Here is a 12248-nt window from a genome sequence, read left to right as displayed (position 1 = left end):
GATTTGTTTTCTTCAGGCGTGTTGTACAGCCTGTATATCATCTCCAGTACTAGCTGCTACTTATGTTTGCAAATAGAGCTCCACAAACAACAATACATAAAATACAGAGACAATTTTTAGCACACAGGGAATATATTATAAAATATGCAGGCACTTTCAGAAGACACGGTAGACTAAAAATATTGAATTTCAGGCGCTTTATGGAGACACCAATCTTTTGTACACATGCCTATTGATTTATAATTATAACTTGAGGGACATTTTAGTAATCTAGAAGTATCTAGTTTATTACTAGTCACAGACTGTGCACAGCTTGATAGTATAAAACTTCCACGTTGCCTTACAAAATGTTCTGATTTGAATTCCATACACGTATATGCTAGAAAAAAAATGCATTGGAGATAAAAAGTATTTCATCCTACAGTAAGGTTTCCTAAAGTTGTCTCATCAATTTTAAATTTCACAGAAGAAGTCAGGCTTTGATACAAAGCCACTTAAAAATAGCACTGGTTTCACATGGAGGTTTCTTTTCACAATGAAAGAGCACCTCAGGTTTGTGTGGGCTGAGCAGAATCAACAGATGAACTTTTAGTGAAGGGTACTCACAATATTGACTAAACATTTGATTTCTTACAGATTTGATGGAATAGAATCTCCATTTTCAATATTTATTTGGTACAATATATAATAAGTGGTGCTGCTAACCTAAAATATACTATTCTCGAGTATCTGGGCCTCCCAGCGACAGAGATGGGAACACTTTGGTTACTGGCCTCACTGTCTCTTTCCTCAAAAGGATCCTGCAAGGGGCAGGAATGGCACAGCTTCCTACAAGCTTCCCCAGCAGAAGCTCCTGTAAAAGCAGAGAATGGTCCCCTCGAAGTGTTGGAGATAACTCATTACCTTTTCCTCTTCACCTAAATACTTTTAGACCTTACCCATCTAAAATGGGGCCCACTCCCAACTCTGCCTCCCTGAATATCATGAATATCTCCCCTGAATATCATATTCCCAGAGATTAATAAAATTACTCCAGTGGCCTCATGGTAACTGTAATTAAAATAAAGCAATAAGTGTGCACCGAAATGGTCTCATACAGTCAAGCTGTAATAAAAAACTGTAGTGGCCAATAGGGGAGCATTTCTCCCAAAACACCTTTGGCATCTTAATACTCTTTTTCAGAACAGCCTCCAAAAACCCCTTCTAAAGATGAAGTTGAGAACTGAAGTTCATAAAGGCACTTGATATGGAAGAGCACGCTCTCAGTAGATGTGACTTTTATGATTACACTCTCCTCCTACTCACCACGATCCACTCCTGTTTCCCAGCCTATAAACTACCTGTCTCTTCTTCACCCTGGGTGACAAGCAGCTTTCTTCCCCACAGCTACCAAATAGCTTTTCTTTAAACAAAGGCCTTATTGATACATTCCTAATTAACATCTGTGCGTTTGTTCTCAGCTTGCATTTAGCTCTGCGAATTGCTGCTTCTATTTCAGACCTGAATAAGGGCTTGCATACTTTGAAAGTTTGTCTTATATTTCCAGCAAGAGCAGCTTATCCAATAAAACATACTACCTCTACCTGCAAACTTTCTCCAGCCTATACACACGCGTTGATGGCTGTGTATTTCCATCATCCCACCTACTGAAATTCAGGAGGACACTATGCAAACCTCAACTAACCATCCTGAACTGATGAAGGGAGAAACTGGAGAATGGAAGTGTCCTGGCTTCATCTGGGCTAATGTAAATTTTCCTCCTAGTAGGTGGCATAGTACTGTGTTAGGATTTAATATGAGAATAATGCTGATTACACGCTTATGCTTTAGTTGTTGCTAAATAGTGCTTATATTAAGCCAAGCACTTTCGATTTCTCATGCTCTGCCAGTATGGAGATGCACAAAAAGCTGGGAGGGAGCATAGCCACGGCAGCTAATCCAAAGTGACCAAAGGGGATGTTCCATACAATATGATGTCATGCTCAGTATATAAACTGGGGGGAGTCGATCAAGGGGCAATCACTGCTCAGTGACAAGCTGGGCATTGGCCAGCAGGTGGTGAGCGATTGCACAATGCATCACTCTTGTGCATTTGATTATTATGATTATTTATTCTCTTCCTTTGCTGTCCTATTAAACTGTCTTTATCTCAAGTCAGGAGTTTTCCATTTTTTTGATTGTCCTCTCCATACCACTGGGAGCAGGGGGCAGTGAGCGAGCAGCAGCGTGGTGCTTAGTTGCTGACTGGGGTAAAGCCATAACAGAAAGAGAAGCCAAGTCAGGTCCACACTAACGCATCTGCACCAAACCTCCTCAGGCAGTGGGAAAGTTAGCCGTGTTGTTGTGAAGATGGGATCTGATAGGAGCACTCTTCATTGCCACAATATGTAGGTCTGAAAAAAGTTCCTGCCCTTCTGCCCTAGACAATTCATTTTTCTCATACCCATTCCCCTCCCTGCTCTCTCTTCTTTGGGACACGCAGGCTGGTAACATAACAACTCCTTTACATTATCCTAGAAATCACAGCTTATTTATGCAAGATTAGTACAGATAGTTATTTAAATAAATATGGATATTTGCTCTCTCAGAGGAATATTGCAATAGGCTATTCCTTTTCAGCTCAGAGATTAAATGTCTGGGGCCTTCCAGTGTCATTCGGCACGAGCTCTCACAGCAGAGCTAACGTCACACAGATAATATTTATATTGTTTATTTTCTGCTGTGGTATGATCACTCCCTCAAATGAGGCTTACACTAAGTGCTTTTTTTAAAAAATCGTGTTCCAGCAAAACATTCTGTTTGGTTTTGTTTTATGGAAAGAATGCCAAAATCCCAGGAAAACAATACTGAGATGTTTTCATTGGACAAGCCAAACAGATCCATCTCAGCTGTGCCTCCAACTCATTAGCTTCCCATCACAAAAAGCACAGGAGCTGCCCTAACCTTGAATTGGCTCATCTGTGCTGTTGATCCCTTAGTCCTGATGAATTTCTAGTCAGATGCTGATGCTCAACTCCACTTGTTTGGACCATGAGCTCTTGCATGCTGGGTCTCTCTGCTGTAAACACCAGTGTTGCTACTGTTAATTTCAGATACACTGTCAGAGGACGAAGGGAGACTTGTGGATCAAACCTCTTGCCCCATGGCTGACAGTCTTTCAGAGATTGTTGCAGACTGTTTTTTTCTTTTGTAGTGCAGTAGGGTTTCACAAGGTGCTATGAGATACCAGATGCCGGGACTGTTTCGTATCATTCTTCAGAGACACAGAATTTCATTTTGATGTTGCCCTACTGTCTTTCCAGAGGACAGGCAATGAGTGCCCCTTGATGAGGCACATTTATTTGGTCTTAGTACCAAGCCATACAATTTGTTAAAATGAACACTATGCCCTTTGGGTTTGACTCAGCACTTCTTTTACATGTGGCAGAAGCTATGCAGAAACTAATATAATCTTCATGACAATTGCCAGTCCACACTGAAAGAGTGCTGCGGCAGCAATTCCAACTTGAAAATCAGCCTTGTGGATTCTGTTTGTGTTACTCTTCAGTACAGAGCAGTTAAACACACTCAATCCATGCAAAACAGAGACTGTTGTGTTAAAATACAAGGAAAATTTAGCAGCCATTCTAGGGGATATCTGCATTTTGGAAATTTGCAAGTCTGCTCCCTGACTCTCTAAAGCCATACTGATTAAGCTCTACATTATCAGCCAAGCCCTTTGATGCTGCCTATGAGGAGGCAGTACCTCAGCCTGAGCTCAGAAAAGACTTTTTAAATCTCATCACTGCTTTGGAGTCTCCATCTGTGGAATGAACTAAAGAGAACAAAACAGACCCTCTGAGAGCTGCATTGTCTATGGTGAACCAATAAAATTTATTGGAGAGGCATCTGAGTTGGCAGAGGAACAGTTACTTCCCTGTACTCTTTTTATCCATTGCCAGAGCAGGGAGCAAGCAAAAGGAATGGTAAGGATGGGACTGCTGATCACCAGGAGTCCTCACATCCTGTGGCAGGGCAGTGTGAAGCTCCATGAGCAGAACGGAGCAACATTGAAGGAGCAACATTGAAGAACAGCTGTCACTGCAAAACAGGTTAAAATAAGATTAACCCTTTCTTCCTCCTAAAGTTATATAGGATGGTTACATCACAGATTCTGGTGAACTGGGGCTATAGATGAGTTGTGCAAGCTTTAAAAGCATGAGGTGAGTTTTTACTATGGCACTGTGCTAATGAGGCATAGTGTCACTGTATTTTGGTGAAGAACATTGGAAAACAAACATCTCCTGAGTATCATCTACTGAAATGTCAGCAATATAAATATAAGACCTAATTAGTGATTACCTTTTGCCTTAAGTTCCTGAGAACAATTGTGATCTTCTACATTTTATTGTGCAATCAAATCTGTGGAAATGTTATAACTTCATATTAAATCACAAGTAAAAGTTCTGTTCCCTTTGTTCATGCAAAATCTTTGCTGATTTCAGTGGGGTAAGCCCATTTCAAAATTAAAAGACTTTTCTTACTGGGTAGGAGTTACAAATAGACACACTCCTTCCAAATGGTACAGTATTTTTCCAAGACATAAACATTAAATGTCTATTAAATATGTTTACAAGATGCATGTGATAGAAACAATGGAACATTAGGAGGTGCAAAGGCTGGAAATTACAAGGTAAAGGAGGCAGAGGCTGTGGTAACACACATATGTTTCCACTGCTTTGAGCTGATAACCAAAGGCTGAAGACATGGGAGATCTAATGAAATAACTTAGCTTTCATATGCAATTTTGATAGCATTCGTAAGAAGAGTGTCAGGGCCCTGAGTATGCCAAAAGCTTCTGTAGCCACTTTTCTCTGTAATCTTGCTCTGCAGCCTCTTCCATCTCACACATCTAAGGGTTTAGCTGCCACTACAGTGGTTTGAGGTCCACTCTAATATGGTGGTGCTGTGTAACTTTCAATCACAGTTCTGAGAAAGATCATCAAGAAGCCTCATCTGAGACCTCTGCTCATGCATCCTGTACTTCTTGACTCAGGAGCTCAGTTACCCACCCCACAGGCATGCATGCTGTCCAGCCCTTGCACCTTGATGGCACTGCCCAGGCTTCACTTCCTTACTGTACCTTGAGCCTGCCACCGTGGACCTGGGCAGACATTTGGGCTTTTACTTGACCTGGTGATGGTCACTGGAGCTGCTTTACTCTTTTTCCCTGTGTCCCAAAGGGCTGTGGCCCATGCTGTGAGAATGCGACCCTCCCCTGTCCCACTCTCCTTGGCAGCTCACAGAGTCCCTGCCTGGTAGAGCAGCCCCACACTTGATCTTGTCACTGTGTGCTGCTGTGCCCTTTCTGAGCTGTTGAAGTTCTCAGTTTCAGACAATCTGTAGGCATTCTTCAGGTTGTAAGGAAGACTATTTTGAGGGCAAATTTAAAAGATGTTTTTATGGAAGCCACAAATTAATTGGCTAGGATGTCTCCTATAGCTTCTCACTGGTTGCACATTACAACAAGGAGCCTCCAATCACATGCTTAGGAACACAGACACTTCCAAATCTAAGTGCAGTTCCACCACAAGTCAGTGACACACGATATCGCCCTTGCGTAGTCATACTATAGAGGCTCTTTCTGCAATGACCACAGCACTGCCACTGCCTTACATCACTTCCAGGACACAGGCGGGAGTATGCTTTACCCAAATGGAGAAGCTGGGCAGATGCTCATTTTGTCACATAAGTCTACCAAGCAGTCATACAGCGAAGAGGGAGAGAAGCCATTTGTCTTTATTAATCTGTGTGGATCAGAACAGAAAGGCTGGAGCCACTCACACCTCTCGCACTGTGGTACTGCCCCTAAGCAGATGCCTAAAGAAAATTTGCTGTGTCCAGAAACCGTTTTGGTGCAAGTGCTTTCCTGCTGAGCATCTGCAACAAAGTCACATCTGAACTATGCATACCTAAGCCGCGCTCTGCAAATAATATTTTATTTCCCTCCCCTCCAGAAAAGATTTCTTCTCCCCCTTCTCTGCAGATGCTTTTCCCCCCCCTGCTGCCTTCGCTCAGTTTTTTGTCACCTCTTATAGCTCTACTTGTTTAAGCAGGAATTCAAATGCCTCAGAGTAGGTGCCTTGATTCTTTAGCTGTCTGTGAAGCTCTGTGAGCATTCACATGGCACTGCAGAAATAATAAGGAAGGAAGGAAATCTATATCCCTTTACTGCCAGTGGGCAGACTGCTGACAAATTTTGCCCTGCATTGCAGATGCGATGTAATTATTGCAATGAACCCAATCAGAAATAATTAATGAAGAGTTTATAGAGCATATTAGGAAGATCATCCACCAAACCAGGGAGGCTTTCGTTTTTCTCTTGCTAAATTGCTACACTCAGCAGCTTCATAGCTAATAAGTTACAAAACCCTAGTTTCCTTAATTTCAACTGCTAATCCCTTTTCATAGGGCAGAGGTAGATACAGCTAATGTCAGATGATTATGAAGTCATCAATGCTGCTCTGAAATGGAAACTGTAAGAAGAGCCACAAGCTATGGTTACCAAAGTTACATTACTTAAGTCACTCCTTCGCTTATATTTGTTAATTTTGCTGCTGGGTAAAATTTGCTTAGCAGACACCTATGTCCTTTGTGCCCTTTGTAGCTGCTTGATGATAAAAGTTCTCAGTGAGTGACAGTGCACACCATCTCTCATTTTCTGTGTACTTATCTTCCAGAGAAGCACTGCCTTCAGACACACTCGTGGGTCATTGACCAAGTTAATTCAAAACATCAACTAAATGGCCTATAATTGCAACTATTTACATGTAAGTGCTAGGCTGCAGCTATACTGGTGTTCCTGCTGCAGGTGTACAGTGCAGAGTATTCAGATCACGCTGCCTGTGTTGATGATATTCTGGAGATCTCACAGGTAAGAGTTCATTGAACTCAGTTTGCTCCTTTTGCTATGTTTTCTGCTTCACAAACACAGTTGTCAAATGAATATAATTGCTAGCACAGGGCTGTTGATTTTTTTTCCTGTCAAGGAGCAAGAGGATTTTATGAAGGCTTAAAGACCTAAATAAAAGGTCAATTGGCATAATCAACAATTTAAGTAATAAATCTGTTATCATGCTTTCAACGTCATTACCCAACTGATGCTTCCTTCCCCTGGGTTAGAACTGGCATTTCAGTGTGCAGATCATGGCAATTCTCAATAGTCAGGTACTTTTGTTAATGTACTTTGTGGCCAAGATAATTTAAAACACAAAACCCCAAAGACATGTGGTTCCTTTGTTCTCTAGGCATCAGTCATGTCCTCCTTTAAATTAAAAATGTTTATAATGGAACAAGGAGAATAAACACCTAATATGGAAATGGACTTGATTTGGGATGTTTACATGCTTGCACATCTTGTTGCATTATATTAGTTGAAAGTAGCAAGAAACATATTCTGGCAATGCTCTTGGTCACAGATCAAAATAGTTCCTTGTCTTTTCCAGAAATGAGGGAAGAAGAAGAAGAACAAGAACAGGGATGGAAAGGTGCATTTCAGCACCAGGAAACAGAAATAAACCAATTCTCACGTCTTCTCTGCTGTTGTAAATCAACATTCATTCATTTGAAACCATTTTGTTTAAAAATACTACATTTAAGATCCTCTGGAGTGACTGAGACAAGAAACGGGCCTGTTCTGATAACAGCTTTCCCGAGAGTCAAATAATGCATTACTTGTTTTCCAGTTTTTCACTAATCATAATTGCCTTTTCCCACTGAACACCATATATTGTTGATATATGGTGCACAGGTCAGCAATAATATTTTTTAAATGTGTTCTAAGCAGATAAGTAGAAAACTGTTTACAGATGCAGAACTGAGAGTGTAATTAACCATCCTGCTTAATGAGGTGTTAGTGGGTATCACCCAAGAGCTTGAGGATATGTATAAAATATGCTTTCACCTACTACTTAGACCTTGCCCTTCAGCGCCTCATCAAATTGAGCTCTCAAGAACAAACAACAACAGAAAATCCCATTAAGAAATAAAGCTTCAGAATTCATTAAAGATCCTGAGTTACAATTGGAGGACTGGCAGGGTTTTTCTCCACTACTAAAGGTCTAACATTAGGCAGCCCTTGCTCTCAGGCCCTTGATTCAAAGGTTTCCTCCCTCCCAGAAAGCTTGAGTATAGTTCAAAGCCCAAGAAATGCTGTGGCCTCTAGAGGTGCACCACTAAGAGGCATTTGCAGGGAGAGACTGGCACAACAATATTCTGATATAATTCCTTAGCTGAGTAACTTCACAGACTTCTTCTCCAGTCAGGGGTCAACTTGTGGCCAGGTAGCAGTGAGAATCCTGATAGAATGCATTAGGACTGCTGAGATATTCCTGAAAAGACAGAAAATGTGCCAGAGATAGGAACAACAGTGAGTTTATTGTACCGCTGGAAGCTCTATTTACTTATATGAAATTTGACAAAAATATATTTACATATTTAATTCCATGCCTCCTGGCAACATAGCAATGCATTATTTACAAAGACAATACACACACATACAAAAGCTCTCCAGGCTCCAGGTCAGAATACCTTGTGCATGGTGTTCATAAATTTGTATCAGATCGATACACTACATTTCCTCATGTGGGCTGTATTTCATAGTGGCTCCTGGGGCAACATAAGGACCTCATTGATGTTGGCTCTGTACTAAGCCAGGGACTCTAATGATCTCCAGAGATTCCTTTTGGCCTAAATTATTCTTTGATTCTATGAATCTGTTTGAAACATAAACCAAGGAAATATAAATGCTCACCAAAACAACAATGTCTTCTGTAAAAGAAACTAGCAAGTTTTTGGTCTTTCTTGGATAAGAGGTATGTTATTTAATACCCTTCCTTTCCTCGATATCAGGTGGACTCAATTGTTTGCAGTTGTGTAAGATCATTAAAGTTTCAGCTTCTGAAATTTTAAATAGAAACTAAATATTTCAGACAACCTGGGATTAGATTCCACTGACCTTCACAAACTCCTTTGAGTAATTTATATAAATGAACCTACTTATTATTCATAAAAACAAAATACCTGAAAAAATGTAAATCCAGGAGTACTACTGTAATTTGCAGCTGAGATCAGAGCTAATCCATTAGGGCCATAGCCAGTAATTCATCACGCTGCCAAGTGCACTGTAGTGCCTGGACTGCTCTTAATTGTCTCAAAATTATTCTCTTTCTGACCATTTAAGGGACTACTGGACTTTTGGTTTAGTCAAACCATAGTGTACCAGGGTAAATGGCAAACCCCTCCATGCTTTATTGCACTAGAGCAGCACAGGGACAAACCAACTCTACGAGAATGCATTAAATCTAACTGCTTTTTTCCTTTTCAAGTAACACGATGCAGCTATTTTTAATTTCTGTGCAGAAGCAAGTGTTAAACAAGCTACGTGTGACCTAGCTTGCATTTTAAAGAGGAAGGATAAGAAGAAAAATTTGTAAAAGCTGCACAGTGCCAGACACAAAGACTGTGAGACTGGCATTGGGGGATCCCACAGCTTGGCCTAGTTCTCATCCTCCCCCATTGCCATCTAGCCAAGGTTGTCATCTTCTATGGGAAGGGTTTCTTCACCAGCTGTTAGGGATATATATCCAGAATGGCTAAAAAATAGCTTAGGTGCCTTTCTTTCCCTCATCTACCTAGAGAATTAGAGATGGGGTGAAAAGGGATATATGGAGAGATGCTATGCCAGGACACAAGTCAGGTTGGTCAGCGAGCGATGTCCTGAAATTCCCTCAAGAGAAACTTTTCCTTTCATGGTCTGCAGAGAGATCCCCAAAAGCCCAGCCCCTCCAAGCTCACCTTTTGATGGTGCTTTGGAAATACCACCCAGGAAATCTCTGTGCTGAGTAAAATGGCACTGCAGTGAATCAGCTCGGAGAACTATGTCTCTTTTGTGTTCGTGAATCTATTTTAGAGTTATGTTGACCTTTACACAAACCTTTACTTAATAATACCTCTATTAAAGATACTGGGTCAGAGACAGAGCATTTTCTACTAAGGAGAGAAGGTGAACAGGGCTCTCAGAAAAGTCATCAACCATTAAACTGAAATATTACCATTAGCCTACAGGAAATGCCTGAACAATGTGTTATTATTGGTAACATAGATGAAGAAAAAAGATGAAAAAAGATGAAAAAGCAGAACTAAGCATTTCTTCTCTTTTTAAAAGTGAGACCCTTTCAGTAAGGAGTCATCCATTCCAATCAGTCAGCTGGAAGTTGATTTTATTTCAATCTCCATTTTATAATTTCTTAACAGAAAAAATGCAAATAATTCAAATAATCTCATTAAAAATGGTTCACTCAAATGAGCTGTACCTGTTCATCATCTTGGGTCTTTAGATGCTGAATACCTGCAGCTGTTTTTTCTTACATACTTTATCTCTCCTCTCCTTTCCATTCTTCATATTCCTCTCAGCAAACTAATCATGGTGAAAAGGAGAGATTTAATTCAGTGGCACAGAACATGCTGTGTTAAAGTGCCCGGTTTTGGGTCTCTGAGCATGTCTGTTACTAAATGGGTATTTCTAGAAGACAGCACAATGCATCTCAGTCTGTTGTGCTTCATGGCTCAGAAATTAATGGTGATGCTAACCAGCTCCATATAGAAACCAGATATCTAAGGGTCAAAAGGGCCCAGAAACTGAGGTGGAGAACCCAAAGATTCACATATTGATCCACAGATGTATTTTAAAAGTATGTTTAGCAATAGCGACAATTCCTTCTTCTTTTTATTGACCTTCCTATGTGTGAGTCCTAGCATTGATAAGGTTTTCTCTCTCCAGTTAGCTGTTCAGTCTTGATCCATGCCCTAAGCTGATCCACCTTACACAGCAGAGGCAGGCTCCTGCCCTCTGACAAAGTAAGGAACCCCAACACGTATTTGGATGAGGGAAGAGCAGGGATGAAGTATGTTCGCTTTGGTAACCTCATTTTGGCAGCTCCTAATTATGGATCGCTTGACCTATCAAATTTAACTTCCTTTTACCGGAATGTGTTATTTGTAATTACCACCAATAGAGCACTAAAGAGGTTTCTAGGGAATGTGGAAGAAAAGGGTTTGAATGTCTTGGCTTGGTGGTTTTTTTCCTGCAAAATATCTGGCAGAATTTTGGAGTGCTACGACAGAAAGATCAGAGGCTGTTTTGGAGCCTCTGCTCTATCTAAAGATGAAAGGAAAAAAAAAGACGGTAACCCTTCCATACTTCAGCTTTACACTGATATAGAGACCAAGAGAAAGAAAAAAACCCCAAAACCAGCAGCATCAGCTGTCACAGCAGCACAGTGGGAAGGGGTCTGGTAGCACTCTTCTTCGTTTTTGGTCAAACCAGCTTTCTGCAGCTGGAGCAGGGAGAAGCCCATGGTCCAAGAGTTCATGCAGAAGTTAATACTGGCAATGGTGTTACTCTTGCACTTCAGCCTTTTTGAAGCTGGAAGGTCCACTAGGTCCACTCTCTGAGCTGAATGAGGGTTTGGGAAGTACACAAAGGTGGAAAGCCTCGCTGTCCCCTGAACCCTCTGCAATGGTCAAGAGCCGATGAGACTCTTTTAGAAGTCTTATTTCACCCTGACATAAGCAGGATGTATACATGCATAAATACACGCACACACATGTACACATACAAATATATATATATACACACACATATATATATACAGCACCTACTGTTCTCAGCTTGTACTGAAAAGCAATTCTTTTTTTCTGTAAGATGTCACTGAGAATTTTTTGGGGAAAAAATTGATTTTTCCTTTTCTTTGTTCAATCCGAAGGGCACAGAAAGAGATGCTGAGCATGGGGAATTTGCCTTAATTTCCCCAAAGTCACTGAAGTAAAGTAAAGGTAGGGGTAAACTTAAAACTTCCTTGTCTCTCCACACTGAAAGTTATAATTGTGGATCTTTTTAAACACATTAATTCCTTTGTCTGTACAGAGATTGAAAATTGTTAACAGATAATTATTATGTCTTTTTACCTTTTAATTAAAAACTTAACTAACTGCCACTGGTAAGTGCCAAGTAACATCTGAATGCTGTTCATTTACACATCCTCTGGCTTCTGCAATCAGAGTCAAAATCTACAACACTCCTCAAGCTTTGAAAAGTTCAGGCAACTGGAGTTAAACTGAGAATGGCTTTGTTTACACCAAAGTTAAGGACACATCTGTGAGTTACATCCATCAAAATACTTTGGCCAGATTGAAGAATTGATACTTAT

Source organism: Cuculus canorus, chromosome 1, assembly GCF_017976375.1.
Source record: "Cuculus canorus isolate bCucCan1 chromosome 1, bCucCan1.pri, whole genome shotgun sequence".
NCBI classification, from domain to species: domain Eukaryota; kingdom Metazoa; phylum Chordata; class Aves; order Cuculiformes; family Cuculidae; genus Cuculus; species Cuculus canorus.
The sequence above is the reverse complement of the archived record's forward strand: the minus strand, read 5'-3'. Positions refer to the sequence as shown.